This window comes from Trichosurus vulpecula, chromosome 6 (assembly GCF_011100635.1).
Source record: "Trichosurus vulpecula isolate mTriVul1 chromosome 6, mTriVul1.pri, whole genome shotgun sequence".
In the NCBI taxonomy this organism is placed as follows: domain Eukaryota; kingdom Metazoa; phylum Chordata; class Mammalia; order Diprotodontia; family Phalangeridae; genus Trichosurus; species Trichosurus vulpecula.
Genome location: NC_050578.1, coordinates 169,589,494 through 169,599,200, shown reverse-complemented (window position 1 = coordinate 169,599,200; position 9,707 = coordinate 169,589,494). Strand labels below are relative to the sequence as shown.

Here is a 9,707-nt window from a genome sequence, read left to right as displayed (position 1 = left end):
GCTTTCTAGCAAGAGTTCCTAATCTGCAGTCCATAACCCCATTTAATTATTTATTTATTTTTTTTTGCATAACTCTCTTTAAAAAACAAGCAAACAATGGAGTCTTCTATCTCCTCACAGGCCTGGTACCACTCTGATGGACAGGGTAGCTTTGATCTGCTCTGATTCAGGCTGGGCTGATTTACCACTCTGTAGGAAACCTGGTTCCCACCTCACCATGCCAGATAGATGGCCATCTTAAGGCCAAACTTAGTGGGGACACCTGATAGTCTTAGTCTACTGCTCCGAGAACTCTTGTTTAGGCTCTTTGGAGTTTGCAGGTGTGTATCATCATGCCTGGTATAACTGTCTTTCAATGTAATTGACTTCTTTTGTAATCCCATGTATTTTGTGCATGTAGAGCTATTATTGTGAGGAGTCCACAGGCTTCACCAGGCTGCCAGATGAATCAACAGCACAAGAAAGGGTGAGAAACCCTGCTCTAAGACAGATGAATTCCATAGGTGGAGGGAGTTTACCTACCAGAGGTTCCCTACATAGATGAAATCACTAGCCTTTACCTCCCCACAAATGTCTGTTGATTAAGACTACCATTTATAAAGGTCCCTGTACCTGGAATATCCTCCCCACTGCTAACTCCTAATCTCATCCTAATGAAATCCTACCCAATCAATTCTTTTCAACAAATTGATATTCAGAACAAAGTGCTATGCACTGAGGAACCTACAAATGTAAATAAGACCTAGTCATTTCCTTCATGTACTTTGCATTTGTAATAGTTCAGAAAATCTCTGGGGCTAGCCTGGCTTGTGACAGGCTCTCTCTGCCTTGGACATGCTCTCTCCACCCCCTCCATTTTTTGGAATCTTTTATGCTTGGATCTTGAAAAGCTAGAAACATGATCCTGACTGATACAAACATGTTAACTTGTGGTTCCTTACCAGTGCCATCAGAAGTGGGAAACCAGACCCATCTAAGAGAGACTCAAGCCCTTGCTTTGCTGAGCTGCCTAGGTCTGTAGGATGGGGCCCAAATGTTCCTGCATTAAACCAGGAGGAATTATGAGACTGATATGAATTGGTTCATAGGCTCATCAATCCCCTTCCTTCTCTTACCAGTCTATAAAACATCTTACTCAAGGCTTGTCCAGGCCTCTCTGCTTTCTGAGCTGATATGTATCCTGGTTGTATCTTTGTTTAGGGGATATCCATAGGTATATTTAATGAACATCGCCTCACTCTAAGTGAGTACCTGAAAACACCTTACCCTAAAAGGGGCAAGGTCTCCCAATGCATCCTGGGCCATCTCCAAGTCATTCTGATGAATATCAGTCTCACTGGATCCAGAGGGCTCTGGAGGAGAAAGTGAGGCTGGTGACCTTGCACAGCCCTCCCTCACTCAAATCAAAGTCAACTGCAAGTCATGCCATCACCTCCTTGATACCATGGTCCTCTTTGAAAATGAAGGACAAACACAACAACAACCTTCTCCCCCTCATCATGACCCTTGATGTATCAAGTTAGACCTTATGCCTTCCCCCATGAAAACCTGTGATGTCCTAAGATCAGCGGGACAGAGCTGGGACAACATCCTTTAAGGTTTAACATAAATACCACTTCTTCCATGAAGCCTTCTTAGATCTCCCCAGTAGAAGCTGATTTCATCCTCCTCTGAATTTCTCCAAGTCCTTTGTACCACTCTTCACAGATTGCTTTGTATTATAAGTGGAGGCATCTTATTTACTTTATACACTTTACTGTAGTTAATCTTGCATTTACAAGACTTACAAGACACAGAATTTCTAAAGATGAGACAGATGCATGTAAAGTAAGTCACTTAAGCCCTGCTCCTTTAAGTAAACAGATAAGATGCTCAATCAGTTAAGTAATCAATTTCAATCATAGGCTTTCAAACAGGGTGAAGTTTTTTCTGTAACTCTCTGAGCTGATTTGACTGAAAATTCTCCACCGTCTACTCCTAGACCCCTCTAGGTCCTCTTGTGTGGGTTTTTTTTTAATATCTTGATAACTATATTTCTGTAGAATTGATTTCCTTTGTAATCTTATGTGTCTTATTTTATGCATTTAAAAACATTATTCTGAGAAGGGTCTGTAGGCTTCACCAGACTGCCAAAAGCTCCTTGACCTAAAAAAAATTGAGAACTCCTGTTTTAGACCATTGTAGAATGACTCCCAACTCCTCAGAGGCCCATGACTCCTAGAGCCCCAGCAGGCAGATGTGTCTTTAGTCTGGGAACCCTCCCTCTCCCCACTAAGACTCAGCTGTGAGGGAGCTGGGATAAGATTCCTCAGAGCTCATTCAGGCTGCCAATACAAGAAGGACGACAAAGTGACCAGAAGCTCTAGTCTTTTTTTTTTTTAAACCACATGACCATATCACAGCTACAGAGAAGACTGAAAAGCTTTCATTACTTCCCTGAAAAAGGGACTAGGGTTTGGGGGCTGGTGTGAAAAAGACCCAGAGGGGCCTAGGAGAAGATAGCAGAGAATTCTCATTCAAATCAGCTCCGAGAGTTGCAGAAGAAACTTCACCTCCACTTCCCTAATTAAATTCTAGCTCTGGTAAAAGCTTTCAGGTTCTATTTACATTGTTTTCTACTTCTTGTGAAAACTTAGCTTCCCAGAAACCTTTGCTCTGTGTTAGCCTCTTCTTCAAAGACCTTTCCTTTCAGGCTCTCCCCCTTTGGACCCAATCTTCTTTGTAGCTGTTTGGGGCTGTAGGGACAGGACAGAGAATGCCCAAAGCCTGGAAAAGAGAGTTTAAGCTTAAGATTTTCAAAGAAGGTGTTTTAGGGCTAAGTCTTCTCTGGCAGCAGCTTCGTCCCTTCCCTGTGTGAATTTAGGGGAGAGTAAATCCAGCTGTGCACTTAGCCATTCTCCATGACTTCCGGTTACCAAACTCCTTGATGGTGTGTTTTTCTTATGCGAATGACATGAGCCTAGTATTATATTCACTCAAGAATGCAAGTATTTTGTAGTGTGAGATCCATGACTCATCAAACTGACATCTCATGGGTGGTAGCCCTAAGTGCCTTGTCCCAGTTTTGACCTGGTCAGAATTTGTAATGATTTGAGCCTGGCTGACTTGCTGGGAAATACAATTTCTACACAATTACCACTCTACTCCATCTGCCACAAAAAGACATTCCTTATTCTCCAAAGGAGAATTGGGCAACCATGTTGATTCCGGAAATTAAAGCTCCATGAAAAAGCCCCAGCATTTCCTTAAAGATCCTTCTCCCTCTGCTTTTTTTTTTTGATTGGACCAGTTATTTCATCCATGTGGGAAGCTGGTAGTGAGGAATTTTCTCTCTGCTCTACAATCTACGATCTAAGAAAATCATCTGCAGACACTGAGAAATTACTTGCCCATTGTCTCATAGCCAGCATGTGCCAGAGGCTTGTTGCAACAATTCAGCTAGCAGCTGCTGTGGGGGTAAAAGACCAACACAACTCCAACAACAAGGATGCTGCCAGCACAAGTTCTTTTGATCTGCTTTACTAAGGAAAGCAATGTTAAGGTGTTAACAATCTTATTTCAATCCAACATACAAATATCATTCACTAAATTGAGGGGGAGAAGCCAGCACCCTGAACTTCAGAGCAAATACAAACAAATTACAAACATACGTTTATAAACAGACCAAATACAATTCATAGTTACCAATATACCATCAATATCTGAATTTAGCTGGGAGGCTCTTAGAGCAGCTGCCCAGGGTCCTGAGCCTCCAGGAGTGAGAGTCTCAGGCAAATAGCTCTCTTCTCTCTTTTTATACACTCTTTACCTGTCAACAAATGTCATCTGAGCAACCAGAACTCAGGCTCCTACTATTGGCTCTGGTCTTAGCAACTCCCCTTAGGACCCTGAGGACTTCATACCCACGTAGGCTTAGCATCTAGTAGATAGGGGTTTGGGCCTGGGGCTTGCACCTAGTAAGGCTCAATCAAAGACACTTAATTAATCATTCTAAAAGAGTAAGAAAGTCCCACCTTAGTTACCAATGCAGTCCACCCCTTCCAGGGTCCATGGCATAACAAAAATCTAAATTAAATGTCCATGAATCCTGGAACAAATAGAAGCATTATACATTGTGATACAATCAAACGGGAAACTAAAACATATCGTTCACAACAAAACAAAACATATCATTCAGTGTCAATCCCAAATACTTGTTTACAATACAAACATGATCCACCCCTAGGTCCCAGCAAGTTAATCTCTTTAATCAATCAGGGAATTATAACAAAACATATCATTCAGTATCATCCCCCCAAATACTTGTTACCAATACAAGTAAGTTTACAATACAAAGCAAGTCAATCTCTTCAATCAATCAGTGTCCAAGTAAAGTACTTCTTGAGGGTAGGTCCTCTCCACACTGCCATTGCAGGTTTCCTCCCAATACCCTTAGGCAAGGGCATGCTTTGATTAGCAATGTCCCAATGAGAACAAAAACATCCAAAAAAAGTTCTCTTGGGGATGTCTCCTTCTCCCCACACTGCCGTTGCAGGCTTCCTCTTGGCACCCAAGGTCTTGACTCAAAGAAAATGTCCAAATAAAGTTCTGTTGTGAGTCTGTTCTCCCCATGCTGTTCCAGTTGCTGCTTCCAAGTCCTGAGGGGTGGCTGGGCAATAAAGCCAACAGAGTGGGGTCCCTGGGGAGGGGATCTAAGGCACTTCCTCCACCCCACAATAAATAAATCCACCCCTCCCTCCTGGGTCCCAAACAGTCCTGGGGAAGGCAGCAAAAAGGCACACTTAGCTCCTTGCTGCAAAGTTTCCATCTTGCCCCAGGGCTGAATTCCAAGCCCCTGGGTTCCTGGTTGTCAAGCTCCAGCTGGCCTCTCCTGGCTTCTGACAGAATCTTGATTGCAATGTTGGTGATTCTCCACCTTTTTGCTCACCTCAAAGTTCTCTGCTCTGGCTGGGGAAGGCAGCAAAAAAGCACACTTAGAGCCTTGCTGTAAAGTTTCCATCTTGCCCCCGGGCTGAACTCCAAGCTCTGGGGTTCCTGGTCCTCCAGCTCCAGCTTCCCCTCTTGGCTTCTGCTGGAATCCTGATGCAGGCAGCTTACAACTCTCACCTTTCCAAACTTCTCACACAGGCAGTTTTCCTTGCCACTGTCTTCTGCTTCTTCTCTCTCCTCACCAGCAATTCCTGCTCCTATGGATTCTGCAGGAAAGTCATTCTCCACTCCTGTTTAAAAACTTGTCATACTATATAATCTTACGGCATTCACTTTCAGCACAGTGTTCCAGAGCCAGGCTTATCAGCTCAAGCCCTCAGAAGGAGGGATTATCTCCCAGGGCCCCTGCTCTAGGCCCCCAGGAAACCACTCCCTTATCTGGCCTATTTTCCTTCAGGCCTTTGTTGCGCCTGAGGCTCCACAGAACCAAGTACAAAGAGCAATCCAAAAACTGGGAAACATTCAACTGCCCCAGTACCCCAAAACACCATACTTTCCTTTTAATCTGCAGATCCTACTTGACTACGGCATTTGTTTTTGTTTTTTGTTGAAAGTGTCAAAAACAGGTTTTTTAATAAGCTTAAGTTCCCTATTAGTATTTATTCCAACTCTAAGGAGATAGCGTATTATTTCTTTGTAACCCATGGTCCCAACTTGAGATGCAGAACCCAGAGTTTGTATGAGAAGTGATGAAACCAAGTCTGGGATCCAGTCACCAAGCCCAGGCTTAAGCTCATAACCTGGATATTACTTTTCAGAATTAAAAATTCCTCTTGCAGTCCCTTGTTTTAGGGTCCCTTTGGAATCATAAAAAGGGTGCTAGGCTCAAAAGGTGCCAGACAGGAAGTTCTGCTTGAGCACTCTGGGAAAAAAAAAATACCCCAAAACAAACTTCCCCATGTGTCCATAGTCAGAGAAGCAGGTGGTTGAATCCTAAGTAGTTTTCCTCTTCTTGGCAGATGGCCTCTCAAATACATCTCATACACCAGCTGCTTTTTGCTTGAAGAATTTGGTATTTTGGGCACTCTCTTGACCTCAAGCTGAATCAAAGGAAATGGTATCTTGATCCACAAGGTGGGTGTATTTTGTTCTGCCTGACCATCCAAAGTTCTTGACCCGCATAACTTTTGGAAGAATAGTCTTATTGAAATGATTCTCCAGGGTGGGAGCACTGGTGATAGTACTTCTGCAAGAACTTGTATTTGCCCTTAGTAGCTTTGTTGGTAATAACTTCGCCATTTGCTTGGAGTCTTTCCTCTTCTGTCAGGTTTTGCATGTGTTCAATCTCTGCTTTCTCCTTCTCCAATGCTTCTTCATCCTCTCAGTCCCATTCGATTCTTTTAAGCTCTGGAACTTTCCATGCCTCATATTCCTCCTCATCATTCTTGTCATCGGTATTGAGTGCATCTAGGGCAGCGAGGGAACGTTTATTTTCCTCCAGTTCTTTCTTTGTCTCCTCTTCCATGATCTCGAGCATATACTTGCACCTTTCCTCAGCCACACATTTTGCTTCCTCCTCCAACTCCTTTTGTTTCAGTGCTTCTGCCTCAAGCTCTTGAACTGTTAACTGGTCCTTCTTTCTAATGAAGACTGGCTTGAGGCAGGGTTCCATTTCATCCTCACTATCTATATGTTCTTCATACCCGGACTCTAATTCTGATTCTTCACCAGAATGCCCTTCATCCTCCACTTCCATGACGTCCATTTCCTCATTCTTCCTCTCCTGTGCATGTTGACGCATCATGCCACACCGCCACACGATTTCCTCATCATCCATTTCTTCCTCACTACTGTCCTCTCGCTCCATTCACCTCGCATCTCCTTCTACTTCAGAATCACTTTCTCCCATCACTTCAGGCTTTACTATCTTCCCATGGGAGGCAACCTTTTTCAGTAAATGCCAAAGCTGGGGATCACTAGGTGAATCCTCTTCCTGTTCCTCAGGTTCTGCTTCTTGCTCCTTGGCTTTCTTGATGAACTGAAATTCTTCACCCTCCTCATCTGAGCACTCCATAGGCACATAGTCTGGCCTCTTTCCAGACACATACCATTTCCCCTTCACTTTCTCCACTGAAATCTCCCCAGGGTTTAACAAAGTCCCAACATTGGGGTTCACAAGCTGGAGGGCTCTTAGCTACAGCTGCCCAGTCTCCACATCAACACTCCTCCAAGAGTGAGAGCTCCAGGAAAATAGCTCTGTTCTCTTTTTATACATTCTTTAGCCATCATCAAACAGCAACTACAACTCAGACTCTGATCTTAGCAACTCCCCTTAGGACCCTGAGGGCTTCACACCCACATAGGCTTAGCACCTAGTAGATAGGGATTTGGGCCTGGGGCTTTGCACCTAGTAAGGCTCAATCAAAGACACTTAATTAATCATTCTAAAACAGTAAGAAAGTCCCACCTTAGTTACCAATGCAAGGCTGGACCTGAATACAAAGCTCTCTGAGGTCAGTGCTTAGTCTATTACACAGTGCTATTTCTTAGTGACTTAGAAATTAATTTTTTTTCCTCATGTGTGTTAGATCTTTTATGTAGCGTTCATCTGTATTTGTGATTTTGCGGGTCTAGGGAATCCCCAGTGTGAAAACTCCCTTCAGAGTTACAGATGGGCGACTCTAATGATCTCAGAGAGTTGCTTGGGGGACACAGAGGTAAAGCAACTTTTCCATGATCACAAAGCTAGTACATGTGAGAGGCAGGCCTTCCTGTCTCCTGTGTCTTCCCTGACTCCAAGGCCAGCTATTTCTCTCCTGTGCCAGTCTCCTAAAAATTGCTGTAAGCAAACAACTTTTTTTTTTTTGGAGGGGGGAGGCAGGGCAATCGGGGTTAAGTGACTTGCCCAAGGTCACACAGCTAGTACGTGTGTCAAGTGTCTGAGGATGGATTTGAACTCAGGTTCTCCTGACTCTACTTACTGTACCGCCTAGCTGCCCCAAGCAAAGAACTTTTTAAAACACTTCCTAAGAACTAGCTAACAAAAATTCATTAGGAAAAACTAACTAGGCAAGGAAATGGAAATCTTTGAGTGTGTAAAGGGGATCTAAAAAGTTGGTTGTCTCCTAGGAGCAACTTTTAAAGTCTATGCACTTAAGAATTATTTTTACTAATAATCCTATTCTAACCATGAGTAACTGCATTTGAGCCCAAGGAAGTGGTCCCAATTCCTCTACACTTTGGGCATCCCTTTCCTCTAGACCTAAGTGTGTGGTTAGACAGACTTCTTTACTGGAGGGAGAGCCTACACTTTGAGAGGGGGTTCTCACAATCTCTTGTTCACTGTCTCCACTGGTCTGGGGACAATTTTGCTAATTGGTTTATGTCTAGAATTTCTCTATAAAGGGGAATAGTGAAAAAAAGTTACCCAATGTGCAATATGAATCAGATATGGGACAGATAATTTATTCCTGCACACAAAAAGAACACCTAACATAAATTATACACAGTGTTCATTTGACAAAAACAAAAACAATAACAAAAAAACTTAAAACAGGATTTCATAACCTAACCTAGGCTATTCTATGATCTTCTGGGAGGCTAATTTCAAAACTTCAGCTGAACGTAAAACAGTTTGAATGTCTGCTAATAAGGCATTTTCCAGGTCACCTCAGCTTTGTACTATCCAAACAACTCCTAATATAGGCCTGGGAGTAAAAATAAAATAAAAAAGTAGCGCTTGGGCCAATTATCTTCTCAGTATCCAAATTTTTCAATGCAAAACTCTTCCCTTACCACCAGCCAGCTCTGATCCAAAGAGATCCAGGATCTCAGGATCTCTCAGACTCACAAGATAGCCTCCAATTCTGGACATGTCCATCTTGGGATAGGTATTCATATACCTAAGAAAAGGATAGAACAAACACAAAAAAGGCAGCCCAAACTCAGACTCAGGCTTACTTAGGCAGAACGTATATTTTACCCTCCATGTGTTCCTGGTCACATGGAGGCCCGAGTAAGGTGGGGATGAAGCAAATAACCCTTCTCTCATCCTCATAAGAACTGGCTTAAAATAGTACTAACCTGATTTGAAACTGAAAAGAAAGATGGAGACAGGCATATACTCCCTTTTGTATATTCACTGAGTCATCCAGCCTTCCAGTTCCAAAGCCAACAAGAGGACTCTTTGTCATCACATAGTGCAAGCCCCTCAAAGACAAATCACACATGACTGGGAGAAGGTTTTCGCCAAAGCTTCTATTCGGTTGCTCAGATGTAGGAATGGCAACTCTGAGCATTCTTCATGAGGATGACCCTCATAGGCCAATTCAAACTACTATCATAAGATCAACTTATTTTCTTGTTCAGCTTTCAAAAATAGATCAGTCTACCAGAAAGGCTGATTAATCCAGATCCTCAGCTTTGTGAACCTCATGGTAAGGAAGTTAAATGGCTAAATAGCAGGAGTACCTTTAAGCTATGCACCATAAATTCCTGGAAAAGTTGGCAGTTGTCTGGGTCTTTCACATACTCCTAGATGGAAATTAATTCCATTTTGATTAGATGAAAGGAGTGTGTTCTCTTGGTTGGAAATAATGTAGGACTTCTCATTTATTTAAATTCTACTTATCTGTGGTCATATTTCTTGTTGTTACCTGGTTAAAAAAATATTGTCTGATAATGGACAAGTAGAAAAGGCTCTAAAAACTCATCATAGATAGAGTGAGGTGCTCTGTTATACTGATTCAGGCTCTCTGGCCAAAGAGATCATTTTGATA

The 9,707-nt window shown here is 42.8% G+C and overlaps 1 pseudogene; it reads right to left on the bottom strand.

The window, feature by feature from the left end:
- Positions 1–5,922: 5,922 nt before the first annotated feature.
- On the bottom strand, positions 5,923–8,809 carry LOC118854837 (annotated as a pseudogene).
- Positions 8,810–9,707: the final 898 nt, after the last annotated feature.